At 38.7% G+C, this 13,640-nt stretch overlaps 1 protein-coding gene across 1 annotated transcript in view; it reads left to right on the top strand.

The window, feature by feature from the left end:
- Positions 1–13,640, top strand: part of DOK7 (docking protein 7) — a 67,798-nt gene that overhangs the window by 37,333 nt on the left and 16,825 nt on the right. The window lies entirely within an intron of this gene.

Below are 13,640 nucleotides of genomic sequence, written 5' to 3'. Positions count from 1 at the left end.
AATACCGGTAGTCTGTCTGATATTATCCTGTATGGACTTGTAATCAGATTAGATCCTTAAGATATCAGTCGTGTAGGTGTTGTGACATAGGCAAATTCTTACTGTTTTTAATATAACTGTGCAACCCTATACTAAGTTGTATTACTTGGTTCATAAAGAGCAAATAAGGTTTCCTAATATTGGCTTAGCAAAGTTTAATAATATAGTAACAACATCTTCATACAGGCGATCAGATTTTGGCATTTGTTAGCTAGAAAATGGCAGGTGTGGCACCAAATCCACTAAAGAGAAAAATTGTTTATTACCTGCTCCACAAAAAAATACTCTGAAATCAATTGGAGGAATGACTCACTGAAGAATATTTATATATTCAGAACAAAATTAATACTTCCCATAGGCAAGAGGGTTAGAAAATGTGGGTAAGACATTCTGGTATAGAAAAGCCCACCAAAATTTTCAGAATGGACTGTTTTCAAGTCACCTTGTGATTTTAGATATTGCTTTATTATGCAGTTATGAATGCTAGGGAACATACCTAGGGAAGAAGAGAAAGGCAATTCTGCAGAAGTCCACACAGAAGAGTGGGGTTGATTGCTCTGGACCTCAGAAAATACAGAAGAAATCCGTACTAAACTTTGGTGTTCTTGCCCTGCCTGGCTTAGTGCTATAACCCGCATGCTGTGCTATAAAGCTAGTTGCCTAATGCAGACTCCTAACAGGAGCCTGTGGTGGCAAAGTTCAGATGACAGTGTTTTGGACAATGCCTCACTTTAAATAGGAGGGGAATCCCAGGGTATGCAAGAGAGGTAAGAAGCTTGAGATTTGGACTGATGTAGGAATTTTGTGTTATGCTTTTATTATTGTGGCTCTGCCCAGCTTACTTCAGTTTACCTAGCTACGTAATATCTGCATCTGCGTAATATTTACTTCCCAAGGCTATTGTCAGGATTGATGGGATGGTGTTTCTACAGTACTTTGGATATGGACAATTCTATCCAAGTACTAAAGATTAAATTAAATGTGATGTTTTCCAGGCTACAGTGAGAGACACAGAAAATTGTTTGCCTTTCAAGAGAGCTGTGGACAGAAAAGGAACTTACTAATAAGAGTTACTAAAGAGGAAAATCAACCTGCTGGGATGGAGCAGCTGCTCTAAGATTATTTTTTTTTTAAATGCTGGGAAGTTTATCGCTAATTTTTATAACTTCAACAAACAGTTCAAAGCCACTTTCTGCTTAATGAAGGATCACAGAGCAGTGGCACTGAATACATTATTCCAACATAAGTTTGGTTGGTTTTTTTTTTTGCATGAAATTGAGCTTGAAGAATGGTGTCTTTCAAGAACTGCAGAGTTACTGTAAAGAAGTTATTAATGCAGGAACCTGTGCACTCAGTGGACTCAGAAAGTCTACAGCTGAGGACACAGCAGTTGAAAATCCATTCTTCCTAAGCATGGGATTAGACAGAGGGCTGAGCAAGTTATTAGCATTTAGAAAGGACCAAGATATCAAGAACGTGCTTCAGGATATGACTGAAATTCAAGCCAAGTTGTTACAACTGAAGAAGAAAAGAAAAACACTTGTATTATGGTTTTTTCATGCATTCTTTTCTTAAATTCTTATGGAAAGGCATACTGCATCAAATCTAATTTTGCAAATTTTTTTGATGCAATGATTTTTTTTTTTGAGGTCAAAAACTCTTGTGCCTGAACAGGGATTAGGTAAAACTCTGACCTCTTCCCCAGTAAGAGGTGTGAGAGCAGATGATGACAGAACTTCGGGAGCAGTTCAAGCTGCTGAGGATCTGCAATTAAGTATTCCAGATAGTCAGTTGTCCCACCTTAAGTAAGTAGATAGTTACTGTTAAGTTTCTTTGGTGCTGGCTAACTCAGCTTGAAGTGTAGGAACTCTGAGTCAGAATCACTGTATCACAATGAAACCTTAAAGTTCCCTTGCATGAGCAACTGAGCAGATCTTTTTTATGGTGTAAAAAATGCTCCTTACTCCACTTTTTACTAGTTGCAAACAGCAACTGTATTTCTGTTCCATTCCTAAATTGTGGAAGGAAGGACCTCCCTGTATTTTGGTCATCCTTGCTAGCATAGTAGCATGTTGACTGTTGAAGGGTCCTTTGAAAACCTCTAACTTGCTTCAGGGAGTAACTCGACCCATGGGTATAGGGCAGATGTGTGGTTAAAAATGTTATGTGGAGCTACTGTTGCTTTTCCATTCCCTCTGCTTCAGTGCCAGTGAAGTTTGATGCTTTAATATGTCTGTAACAACGTGCAATTTGTGTGTGTATGTAAAAGTTGACTGAGCTTCCTCAGGCGGGATGGGGTTGTTGAGATCAAAACAAGTGACTGTTAAAGTTATCTATGTGATAAATGACAGCCAGGATGGGGTGAGTGAGTACCAGAGTCTTACAGATTCTAGGCTGCAGTAAAGTGCCTTTACTGCATATAAGCTCAGTTTGTATGTCTTCCTGGGCATTATCTTTTATGTATTTTCATGCTTCCTCTCCTAAAGCGGGGTAGATGAAAGAAAGCAGTCCTCAAGTCTCTGAAGCAGTTCAGTCCCACACAAGTCCAAAGATGAGACGGTAAAGGAGCTTTAAAGTTGACTTTGTGCTCCTAGTCTTGTCACATGAGGATATTGGGCTATTCACAGTATAAACTGCAGCAGCCAGCTGTCAATCAACTGAAATGACTGTTTCAACAGCTGGGAATCAGTTGAACATGAACTCTGGCTGTATTCCCTCTTCCCTAGCCACATCCTCTGCAGTAGTCTGGATTCTGTGGAATCTTCTGCTAATTCAATGCTGATTGGAAGCAATTTTGAATGTACAAGAAATTTGAGCCTGGAAAATATTAAGGAAATATAAACCTTTTCCAGATCTGTTTTATTACAAGGACACAGAAGTGTTAAGTGGGCTATATCAGGGCTAGTAACTGTATACTTGAATCCTCTGTAGCACTAGGAAAACATTTCCAAATGAGGTTTGCCAATTCATCTCATTCCTTGAGATACAAAGTCAAGCAGAACACACGTGCTATGGAGATAACTGCTATAGAAAGCTTTGGAAAACTACAGAAATAATTATACCTAATAATTCATAGCAATGCTCTCTGATATAGGAGAAGCCTGTGAGCAGCCCCCATGCATAGTTAAGTGTCTGTATCCTTTGAAGATGTGCAGCTTAATTATAGTTTCATTATCTTTGACAAACCATAATTTCAGTGATGGGTTGAGGATAAAGGAAAACACTTTTCTTAATCTTACTATTTTGAGCTTTCTCTCCCTTATTTGTCCTTCTAGTTCCATCCATTTCTTTCTAATGATGATTATTGATTATTTTTTTTCTGGGAGAAATTGACTAACTTTAGCTGTATATGTGAATTTGAAAAAGAAGGAAAATGAATGGGAAGATGATATTTCAAGGCTTTAATTTTTATTCTTCATAGGCTCATAATTAAGCCCACTCTAGTTCTCCCTGTGTGTGGTGCAGGATGCACAGGTTATAACAAGGATTCTTTTCTTCATGTGGAATGGGCTGGAAGGAAGGAATCAAATAACTAGTCTAATGTAAATTGGCATAGATCCATTCCCCTACAAAACAGGCCTAAGTGTATTTTTAGTGCAAGCACAAACTAAGCTCTCACTGTGGAATGACACTCTTTGGGGGAAGTAGAAGGAACAGACTTTTCTTAGGGCAGTCCCTAGGTGAAGGTTTCAAAATGGTAATTACAGCTTAACAAACTCTCCATCTCTAAGAATTCGTAGACCTAGGTTTAATTTGTCTCTAACATCTGAGATTTCACTTCACCGGCTTTTGAAATATTTTAACATTTCAGCCCTTCTCTATTTACTTTTGTCACTGTAGGTGTAGAGTTGTAGTTAAATCCTTTATTTGCAAAAAAAAAACAACAACCCAAAACCAACCCTTTTCTTCATGAGTAGATGACTTAGATTTAAAGTCTTTCTGCAAGCAGAGAACTAGAGTAAAAGTGATACTTTATGCAATTTTGTATAATTGGTGGAGTCAGTTTTCTGTTAATCAGAAACTTTTTTGACAGGAATAGTTGTGATAAGTTAGGATACGGCTCAGTACAGTGGCATAAGAGCTATTTTTCATTGAAAAGTGTGTAATATCTCTTATGCATGTTGGCTGAAACTCATCCCCTTTCGTCATCAGAGAAGGAATGTCTCAGTGTCAAGAAATAAATGGATTATTGGACCTTTTGTCTTAAGTGTCTCTTCTGGTGTAAATTGCCATAAATCACTCCTTTGTCAATCAAGACAGCAAGGGTATCTGAATGCCTTTGTTGACTACATGTGTGCATGTGTTAATGATTGTCCTTTGAATTTATTTTCAGTCTCTCCAAGCTTCCTGCTAAACAGTACTTTTGTACTGACCCTTAAAACCTTGAGGTGGGGTAATGCTCCTACTGCAGCAGAACTCTGTTGTTTCTACTGGTATGTGCTACTCTAAGAAAATGTAGAACACCACTTCCCGTTTCTCAAGCCCTCCTAATTTCACGGGTATTTCTGCAGTACTGAGATGCTCGGTGGTGGCACAGTTAGTCTTGTGGACTTTAAAATACAAAAGATCATGTGAGGTGTTGCATCCAGCCTAGGTGCACCTTGCCTCTCCTGATTCTTTTACATGCTGAGCAAGAATGAGATGAGACCACCACACTGCTTATTGTCTACACAACAGCCTCAAATCTGCTGTTATTCATACCTGTTTTTGCCCCACCTGAGCCTTATTTTCAGTGGTAGAGTATTGCTGAAGTCTTTGCCCTGAGTGCTTTTCACTTAGTGCAGAATGAGTGGAAATTAACAGACCTATTGTACAAGGAAGCTCAGATTAGCAAATGTGGGGAAACTGAGTGTATTTTAAATATCAAATGTTCTTGTAGTAGTGTAATGCTACCCCCTGTTGGAAATTGGAATATAAACCAGAATACATGGAACTGAAGCCTCTCTGACTTTGTGTACATTACTTTGTTTCCATTGCACTTGATAGGACTTTAGAAGTGCCAGTCTCTATTTTAAAAAAAAAAAGAAAATTATATATTTTTTTGCGTAAACAGGACAGATGTTCCCCCCCCGTTATCAGAACTGAATTCAGTTTAAAATAACCTCCTTTCATGTTAAAATACAGCTGTAGGCACAGATGCCTGCAATTTTACTGTCTTTCTATAAGAATACAAAAATATAACCTATTATAGTTAATGTTGATTTACATTGTACATAAACATCTATCTATTCATAAAGGCCTTACCACTTCTAAAACAGAAACACATCCTGTCTTTTTGCATGGCTAAAGCTGCTGTATGCAGTATTATTCAGCTGCGTGCTGAATAACAGTGCTCATGTTCACCTGCGAAAATGTGAATGGTTAAAGCAGTGCTGTGGGTGCACTGCTGAACCTTCAACAGTCAGGACAAATTTGTGTTTGAACTCTCTTGCTGAAGTATTACAGCAGGAGTTTCTGTATGTACCTTAGGAGAGGTGGTTTAACTAACAGGAGCCTAGCTGAACAAGGCTCTGAAAAGGGGAAAAGGGAGTGTAATGTTGCTATGAAATAGTCTCTAAAAAGTTGACAACACTATCATGAATTAGAAAATCTGCTGGGTGTCTTATGCTTAAATTAAAAAGAGTTCCTTCTCATAAAATTCTGGAACAGATCTTCTGCTACTGTAAATCATGAGGAGTCAGGGGGGCACAATGTAGCTGATTCGTATTACCCAGAGGAATTGGCCGTCTTTATTTTGGCCCTAAGAGTATATGATATGCTGAACTTCAGATGATATCAGGGATATCTGCCTTGGATCCTAGACCTGAATATTTCTGAAGAGGAATCTCACAGTTGGAGAAAAAGAAGTTATCGTTTCTGAGATGAGTATATTTGATTATTTATTTTAATGGCAATTGCGTAAGGAGTCTTTAATGGCCTGAATGGTAGAACGATTGTTATGAGATAGACTAGTGAAAGATAGGCAGTGAAGGCTGATGTTAATAAGTTTTATTATGTATCTAGCATCAGTTCACAGGTGTGTTTGTTCAGGGTTCTGTGCTCTGAAGTCGCGAGATGCTATGCTCTAGTTGTCATGTTTGATGACTATACCCTATGACATTTGCGCATGGTGGTTTTATTTTTCATGAAGAACTGTTTTTAGTTCCTGCCTTCTGATTTCTGCACAAATTCTGGCCATGTTTATCAAACACATTGAATTAAAATTGGTCTCAGAGGCAATTTGCTATGTCTGGCTTAGCTGTTTCTTCTGGCTGGCTGAATTCTTCAGCGCAGTCATGGCTCCTGCTGTGAAAGACCTCCTGTACCATGAACTGGGAGTGAAAAATGTTCTGATCATACTCTAATGTCTTTGTGGTATGAGGTCTGTCAGGAAGCTTAGATGAGTTAATCTGTTCAGTAATATTCATAACCGTTAGTGTTCACCTTTTCATTTGAGTTGCTTATATAGATGTACCTAGAGGGTTTGCTACTGCAGTATCTCTCTGCAGCTTGTCACTGTATCTGTCCTTACAAAACCTTCATGAAAGAATGAAGTGCTTCTACCTGTACAGAAATCAGTGCTTCTGATTTTTACCTGTGGTTAAGGAGGACAGACTCTCAAATTCACAAAAGTATTTAGTAATTGTGTTTGATCTGGAACCATCATACCAATTTTTTTGAAGAACTGTGAGAAACTCAAACCTCATGAAATTAGTCCAAAAAAGTAAGACAAAACCGAAATCTGTATTTGAGCGAGGTGGGAGAGTGTCTTTATTTTATTTATGTTTCTTAAGTTGTAGTGGTTTTGGGCATTTCTCTGTAACCATAAGCTATTGGTGTTAGGGCAGTTTGTGATGGTTTGGTGTTGCGTGCCTTCAGGCTTTGCTATGTGCTTGGGGTGAGTGTTACTGCTTTGGGGCAGCTGTATGTTCTCTTGACTTTGTTTTTTGTCTAGCCTAGAAATATACAAGGTTGACTTCTAGTAGTGCCTGGAAACAGACACAAACTTCACTGATGTGTTTATACCAGTTATTTTATATGTATTGGATGGAATTGCATAGCTGTTTCCTCTAGAATTCTGTCTGAATACTTTTATACATAATGAGATATGTGTGTGATGTTAAAAGGATGTTATTTAGGTTGAAAAGTTAAGCCCTTCACTATTAAGGAATTGACAGATTTACAGTTGCTCATGCCATTTTGATTTTACCCACACATGTGTCCCTCTCATGCAGGGAATGAGGTTGATGTCCCATGGAAAAAATGCTGTATGACCATGTAATTGCATTACAGTCCAGTTGTTCAGCACGCTTCTAGTGTGACTCTTTGGTATGTAGAAATTCTGGTCTGGTTTTGAAAAGCAAAAGACGAGCAAATCATGTTCTGTGTTGCTGTGTCAGCTTTCCCATGCCCATATATTATCAGTAGCAGAACTTGAAATTTGACCCTTCAGCATTTGTAACCCAGACTCCTACCATCTGAATTTCAGGGCTGTTGCTGCTAGCTGGCAGCTGGAGGTGGCTTTTATCTCAGGGTGGAGGCTGGGCAGCTGGAGCCAGGTACTAGCTTTTGTGGCAGCCATGGCAGAGGACTCAGCTCAGCTTTTCTTCCTCTGCCTTGAGGTGACAGTTTCAGAGTATGCTAAAGGGAAGGCATGCTGTTTTCAGAGCTAGTGGTCATATTCTGCTGCCAGTGGTTGTATTCTGGATCGAGTGACAAACAGCTTGTGGCTGCGGGCAGCTGGGAAGCCCACAGCAAGAAGCAGAAGACCCCTCTCAACAGAAACATATCAAAATCACACCTGAAGAGTTCCTCTCTAAAAACATGAGAGAGAGAAGATGGGTACACAAATCTGGACTAGAGCAAAACAATACTTTTCATTCTTGCTCATCTCTTGTTGTTTAAACAACACCTGTAACTTGTAGATGAGTTGAGCTGCGGTTATCCCACAGGTTTTAAGAGGTGTATTTTGATGTGACACAGAGCACGGCTTGCCAGTGCCACTGAAATTGCCAGCTTCATGCTTCAGAAAATAGCTGATGTTTGGGGCTTGGCGGAGCAAACTGAGATGTTTCTGAACTGACTTCAGCAATCTTTCTGTAAGCCAACAGTTGGCTTGTGACAGATGAAGCTGAGTAATCAGAAGTTTGTGGCTGAAATTGGAGCCCTGCACCTGAAGCATGCCATGGACAGGAGTTTCTGTTTCATTTGGAGTTGTTACGAAGGATCATAGAGTTTAATAGTTTTGTGTCTTTTGTTCAGAACCTGATCAGCTGCTGGGCATTGTGAAACAGTCCATCAATGCAGATGACCTTTAAAGGTTGCTCCATTTGTCTGTATTTATTGACCTTTTCTGGGAACTATTTTTTTCCTGTGGCAGCCTAAGCATTCCAGCTTTAAAGTTTTCTCTTGATTTGCTCCAAGAATAAATCATCATTTTTTAATCCTCATGAGGAAAATATCTTAACTGTCAGTTTCATTAGTGACTGGCTTCTTTTTGCTGAAATATCTGTGCTTTGCAGAACTTCAGGCATGTTCAAGGTTTTTTCTTTTCCATTTTCTACAACCAGTTGTCACTTCTCTATTTTTGTGACGCTAATTTCAAAATCTTCATTCATAACTTCTTGTTGTGTCCTTTGCTCCTTTGTGAAGTTGCTGACAGTTCAAGATACTATTGTCATAAACTATATAATGTAACTGTAATCTGTTGCCTCCCTCTACATATAAACTACGTGAAGCAGTCACAGAGATTAGGATGAAGGGCCACCAGCTATATACAGCAGGAATGAGAGTGTTTGTTCATCTTTAGAGAACAGTTTCTGCATTTCAGGGACCATCCTTTGGATTTTAAGTCATGATTTTGATGGTTTTCTCTTGAAAAACTGGATATTTTGCACAGTCTTGATACTGCACGATAGCTTTAAAATAAAGGAAGGTAGACGAGAAAAAAAAAATCTAGATTTTATTCTTTGTGAAAATTAAGTAGCTGACGATTGTTGCAGTGTATCCTCTCTGTTTATGAGTGCATTTTTGGTATGTGATCAATAAAAACATCACTGTGCAAATAGTTGCTTCTGTTACTGTTGAATATTAATTCTTCTTTCATAACAAGAACAATCTGGGAGCCTCACATTTATGTTGAGCCTTTCTTCTTCCAGTCTGAGAACCTAGACTGGGGCAAAACTTCATGCATGTGCTTAGACTAAAGCAAATGACACCTAAAAATCATAGAATGGTTTGGCTTGGAAGGGACCTTTAAGGTCATCTAGTCCAACCCACTCCCTGCCCCGTAATGAGCAGTGACATCTTTAACTAGGTCAGGTGCCCAGAGCCCAACCCAACCTGACCTCAAATGGTTCCAGGGATGGGGCATCAACCACCTCTCTGCACGACATGTTCCAGAGCTTCACGACCCTCATCATAAAAAAATGTCTTTTTTATATCTAGTCTAAACCTACCCTCTTTTAGCTTAAAACCATTACCCCTTGTCCTATCGCAACAGGCCCTGCTAAAAAGTCTGTCCCCACCTTTCCTATAAGCCCCCTTTAAGTACTGAAAGGCCACAATAAGGTCTCCCTGCAGCCTTGTCTTCTCCAGGCTGAACAACCCCAACTCTCTCACCCATTCTTCATAGGAGAGGTGCTCCAGCCCTCGGATCATTTTTGTGGCCTCCTTTGGGCCCGCTCCAATAGGTCCGTGCGTTTCCTGTGCTGAGAAGTTTAACTCTTACTAGGTTCAGAACAATGGACCTATAAAAAGCTGCCCAACTTAGATGAGCTGAAAGAAAAGCTTTATTTCTAAAGATACCCAAAGGGAATGACGTAAGCTGTGACTGATGAGGTGTGTCTGAAATGTTGACAGTTATCAGGCAAATGGCATTTCATTCCTCTTGCCAGTGATGATGGAGCCCAGCTCAGCAACACGATCTACAGAGGCTGATCTACTTTTTCTTGGAAGTATGGTTTCCTCCTTTTTAGGAGGAAAACTATGAAATAAAAATGGTTCTTTAAAAATACATGTTTTATATGAAACAGTTCTCTATCAGTTCCTACCCTTAGAGCCAGTAATGGGAGGGATTAGTCTTAAGACAATATATTCCTTCATTTTTTTCTGTCCATCCAACACATAAGATTGTGGATCCTTTTTTTCACACCACAGAGATGAGCTTACAAAGCAGTTGTGATGCCTCTTGTCACTATGAATCTGACAATCTGATTCCAACAATAGAAAATTACGCAGTACAGTCATCTTTGCTCCTTGCTTTGGAGCTTATACTGGAAGATTTGTACTTTGGGGCTGATCTTGTGCCCAAAGACTAAAACTCCTCTTAACAGCAGCAGAGCAGGATTTGGTAGTAGTCCATGGAAAGTGATTTGAGTATATAGAGAAAGGGAGGCATACTGTTTTTTATACGGGACAGTATTCATATCTGGTAATTTTTTTCAATGAAAACTGATCTGGTAAATCATATATTTAATGAAATTTAAAGTGAACAAAACTTAGAATAAGACCAATGAAAGTTTAAAAGAAAAGGGGGGGGGAGGGAAGAGAAAGACAAAGATATACCAAATATACACAGGGAAGGAAAAAAAAAATCCTTTTTTGGCTGTAAAATAGTTTATGTACTTTGATGATTATTTGCACACAGAAATAAATGCCAAGGCTTACGTTCTGTTTAGCTGTTTGGGCAACAGAGCTGATCTATGAATAATGATCCAGCATATCAAACTAGTGGGTTCTCCTAACATCTATCATTGAACCCTACCCAAGATATTTGGAAGCAGAACATCAAAAATGAATGTCATCTGACAGAAGCCAGATCACTACCAGAGTTAAAATAGCCCTGGACATGTAGTTCATGATGTGTGATATACAAGTGGTACATATCCATTTACTGTGGGTGTTGTAGTGGTGAGGTTGTTTGAACTATCAGCCATGCATCACATACTTCAGCACTCAGCTCGTGGGTCACGGATAAAAGAATCTACATTAGAAAGATATTTAACTTATATTTATGAGCAATGTTTTGAGACATGCAAGGTTAAGACACTTGCTTTGTTATTGTCTGAATATTACAGCAGGCGTAACAAAAGCATATTGTTTCACTGAGGTCCCTTTTCTTCTTTGGTTTAAGTGTATGGTAGGTTGAGATATGTACTATAGTTTGCATTTGAAAACCATGCACTTACATTTGTACATTATGCCATAATAATTTAAAAAGGTTCTCCTACAGACAAATGCATATTTTGCCTGAGTTTTGTAGAAATAAAGAAAAGATAGGTTTTAAGCCTCTGATACAGTTCTTGCTACTGACTCACCTTAGCGGTAGCCACTGTAAGTTGATGAAGTCTCTCTCTTACAAAGGATTGCAGCAGGAGGCCTCAGAATAGCAGAAATAATAGAATGTGATATATTGAAATGAAAATGAAGACTACAACCTTATAGCCTGGAAAAATAACTTGATAACAAAAGGCTGGGTTTATTTTTGTTATTATCTCAGACTCATTTTTTAATCAAATCAGCTCTGATTCTTTTAGTTATTTGTTGTCTTTCATCTAGTCACTATAATTTCAATATTTTATCAGTGTCCCACATCTGATGTAATTTTACACATCTAACTTATACTTGCCTTTCTTTGTTAAGTATAATCTAATCTAATTTGCCATTTTTTAAAGCAAGAAAGTTGTGAGATCCTTTCTCATTATCAAGATTTGATTTTTATGCATTTCAACACTGCAGTCTGCCACTTTCTATTAAGTAAGCTAGCAGATGCTACCTTCAGAGGCAGCATAATCAGCTTCACATCCACAGACATAACCAAAGTCAGGGAAATTATTTTTTTGTATTCTGTATTAGTAAACCCCTAATACGTTACTGGGGGCAGGAAGAAAGCATTTTTCAAGTCTGCAGTAAATAACAGTGACAAAAAGTTCATCGAAATTCTATTGTAATTAAGAAGTGGTGTTACCTAGATATACAGAATACTGCTCATAATGGACTTCAAAGTCCTCTGTCCTTTATCTATGCAGATACTTCTGCATACTCCCCAGATGAAAGCAGCAACTTCTGTAGTGGCACACAGTAACTATAGAAACAGATAAGATCCACTATGTTTAAATTAATAAAATACTCTTTTCCTGATATGCTGTGGGATATTTTTTTGGTTTCAGAAATGAAGTCTTGACCATGTTTCTGATTTCCTCCCCCTTCCTTCTACTTCTACTCTAAACAGTTGCCCAAATTCGGTGTCTCAAACTACTCAGCTGATATAAAAGCTCAAATACATACTGAAGTTGTAGATTCCATGCTTGCAATAGGATCAGGCAGAAATGTCCTGTATGTCATGTGTTATTCCGCTGTTGAAAGTTGTTCTGTGTTGCAGATTTCAAAACTGTATTTGAAAAAAATCCTTACACCACTCCCCCACCTCAGTTGTTCCAATTAAGCTCTTTTAATGTATATTTTATTGGCTGAAAGAGAATCTGTGTAATCTTTTCTGATCTTTTTCTGGTTCATTGCAAGGTCCATCAAACAAACAAAAAAAGCCTTTCCACCTACTTTAACTGAAGTTGGATCTAGTTGGTAGCTCTGACAGTTTGTTGTGACGGTCACACATAACGAGCTTTACATCTTAACATATTTGCCTTAATATGTTGCAGGAATTAGTACACTTGAACTTCTAAATGAATAATAAGTAAATAATCTATTTTGTTTTCTGTTGAGAAATTTTGGGAAGTCAACACAGTGCCTGTATAGGGGGGAAGATACATGTAAAGTCCTGAGTGTGTCTGAGAAGCCACCACTTTATAAGAACGGGTAGGAAACAGAGTTGTCAGAGGTCACAAGTCTGTGTATTTAGGTGAAGAAGATTAGTCAGGTGCTATATAAAATGGAATTTTATTGCTTTGGAATTGAGCAGTGGTTTTGGTCAGCTCTAACAGGTAGATAGTGTTTTCCACTTCAAAGTCCAGAATACACAGTTATTTATCAAAAAGAATGGATAATGATGATGAATTCTTGTTCTTGCCAAGGTCACAGAAATAAAAGAGATCTCTTTGGCAGAGTGGTGGTCAGTAGCACAGACCAGACTGACTTCACAGCCTACCTTGATGTTGCAGTGCAGGAGCAGCCTTGATACCATCTGGAAATGGAAGTGCCAGTGTCCTCCAGATGAGCTTTGGGTGACATAGTATAGCTGGGGAGAAACCTGGCCTGCAAACATGTGTTGGAAAATGCTTAATCTTAAGCGTGAATGGGCACGGGTACTCTATGCCTGACTGCTTTAATGTGCCCTAGCTGCCATTGTACCAACATGGTATGGACAGTGTGAAGCATCTGAGGTGGCACAAAGCTTTTCTGGAAGGACTGATGTCACAGGTGGGAGTTGTAGGCAGTCTGAATTCAAGGATAAAATATGTTGGTTTTATGGAGCTGAGTCAGAAGCACACCAGGCTTCGATCTGTTTGCAGCACCTACCATTTTAAGCAAATATAGGCATGGCCTTAATTTACATATGTTACTCCAGCTTGGTCTCATCTGCCTCGCAATATCAGATTTTCTTGCTTTTTGCTGTTTAATTCAAGGCTGATTCAATAGTGCTAAGCTTCACCATGCCTGCTACA

The sequence above is a fragment of the Phalacrocorax aristotelis genome, chromosome 4, assembly GCF_949628215.1.
Source record: "Phalacrocorax aristotelis chromosome 4, bGulAri2.1, whole genome shotgun sequence".
NCBI lineage: Eukaryota > Metazoa > Chordata > Aves > Suliformes > Phalacrocoracidae > Phalacrocorax > Phalacrocorax aristotelis.
The sequence above is the reverse complement of the archived record's forward strand: the minus strand, read 5'-3'. Positions and strand labels throughout refer to the sequence as shown.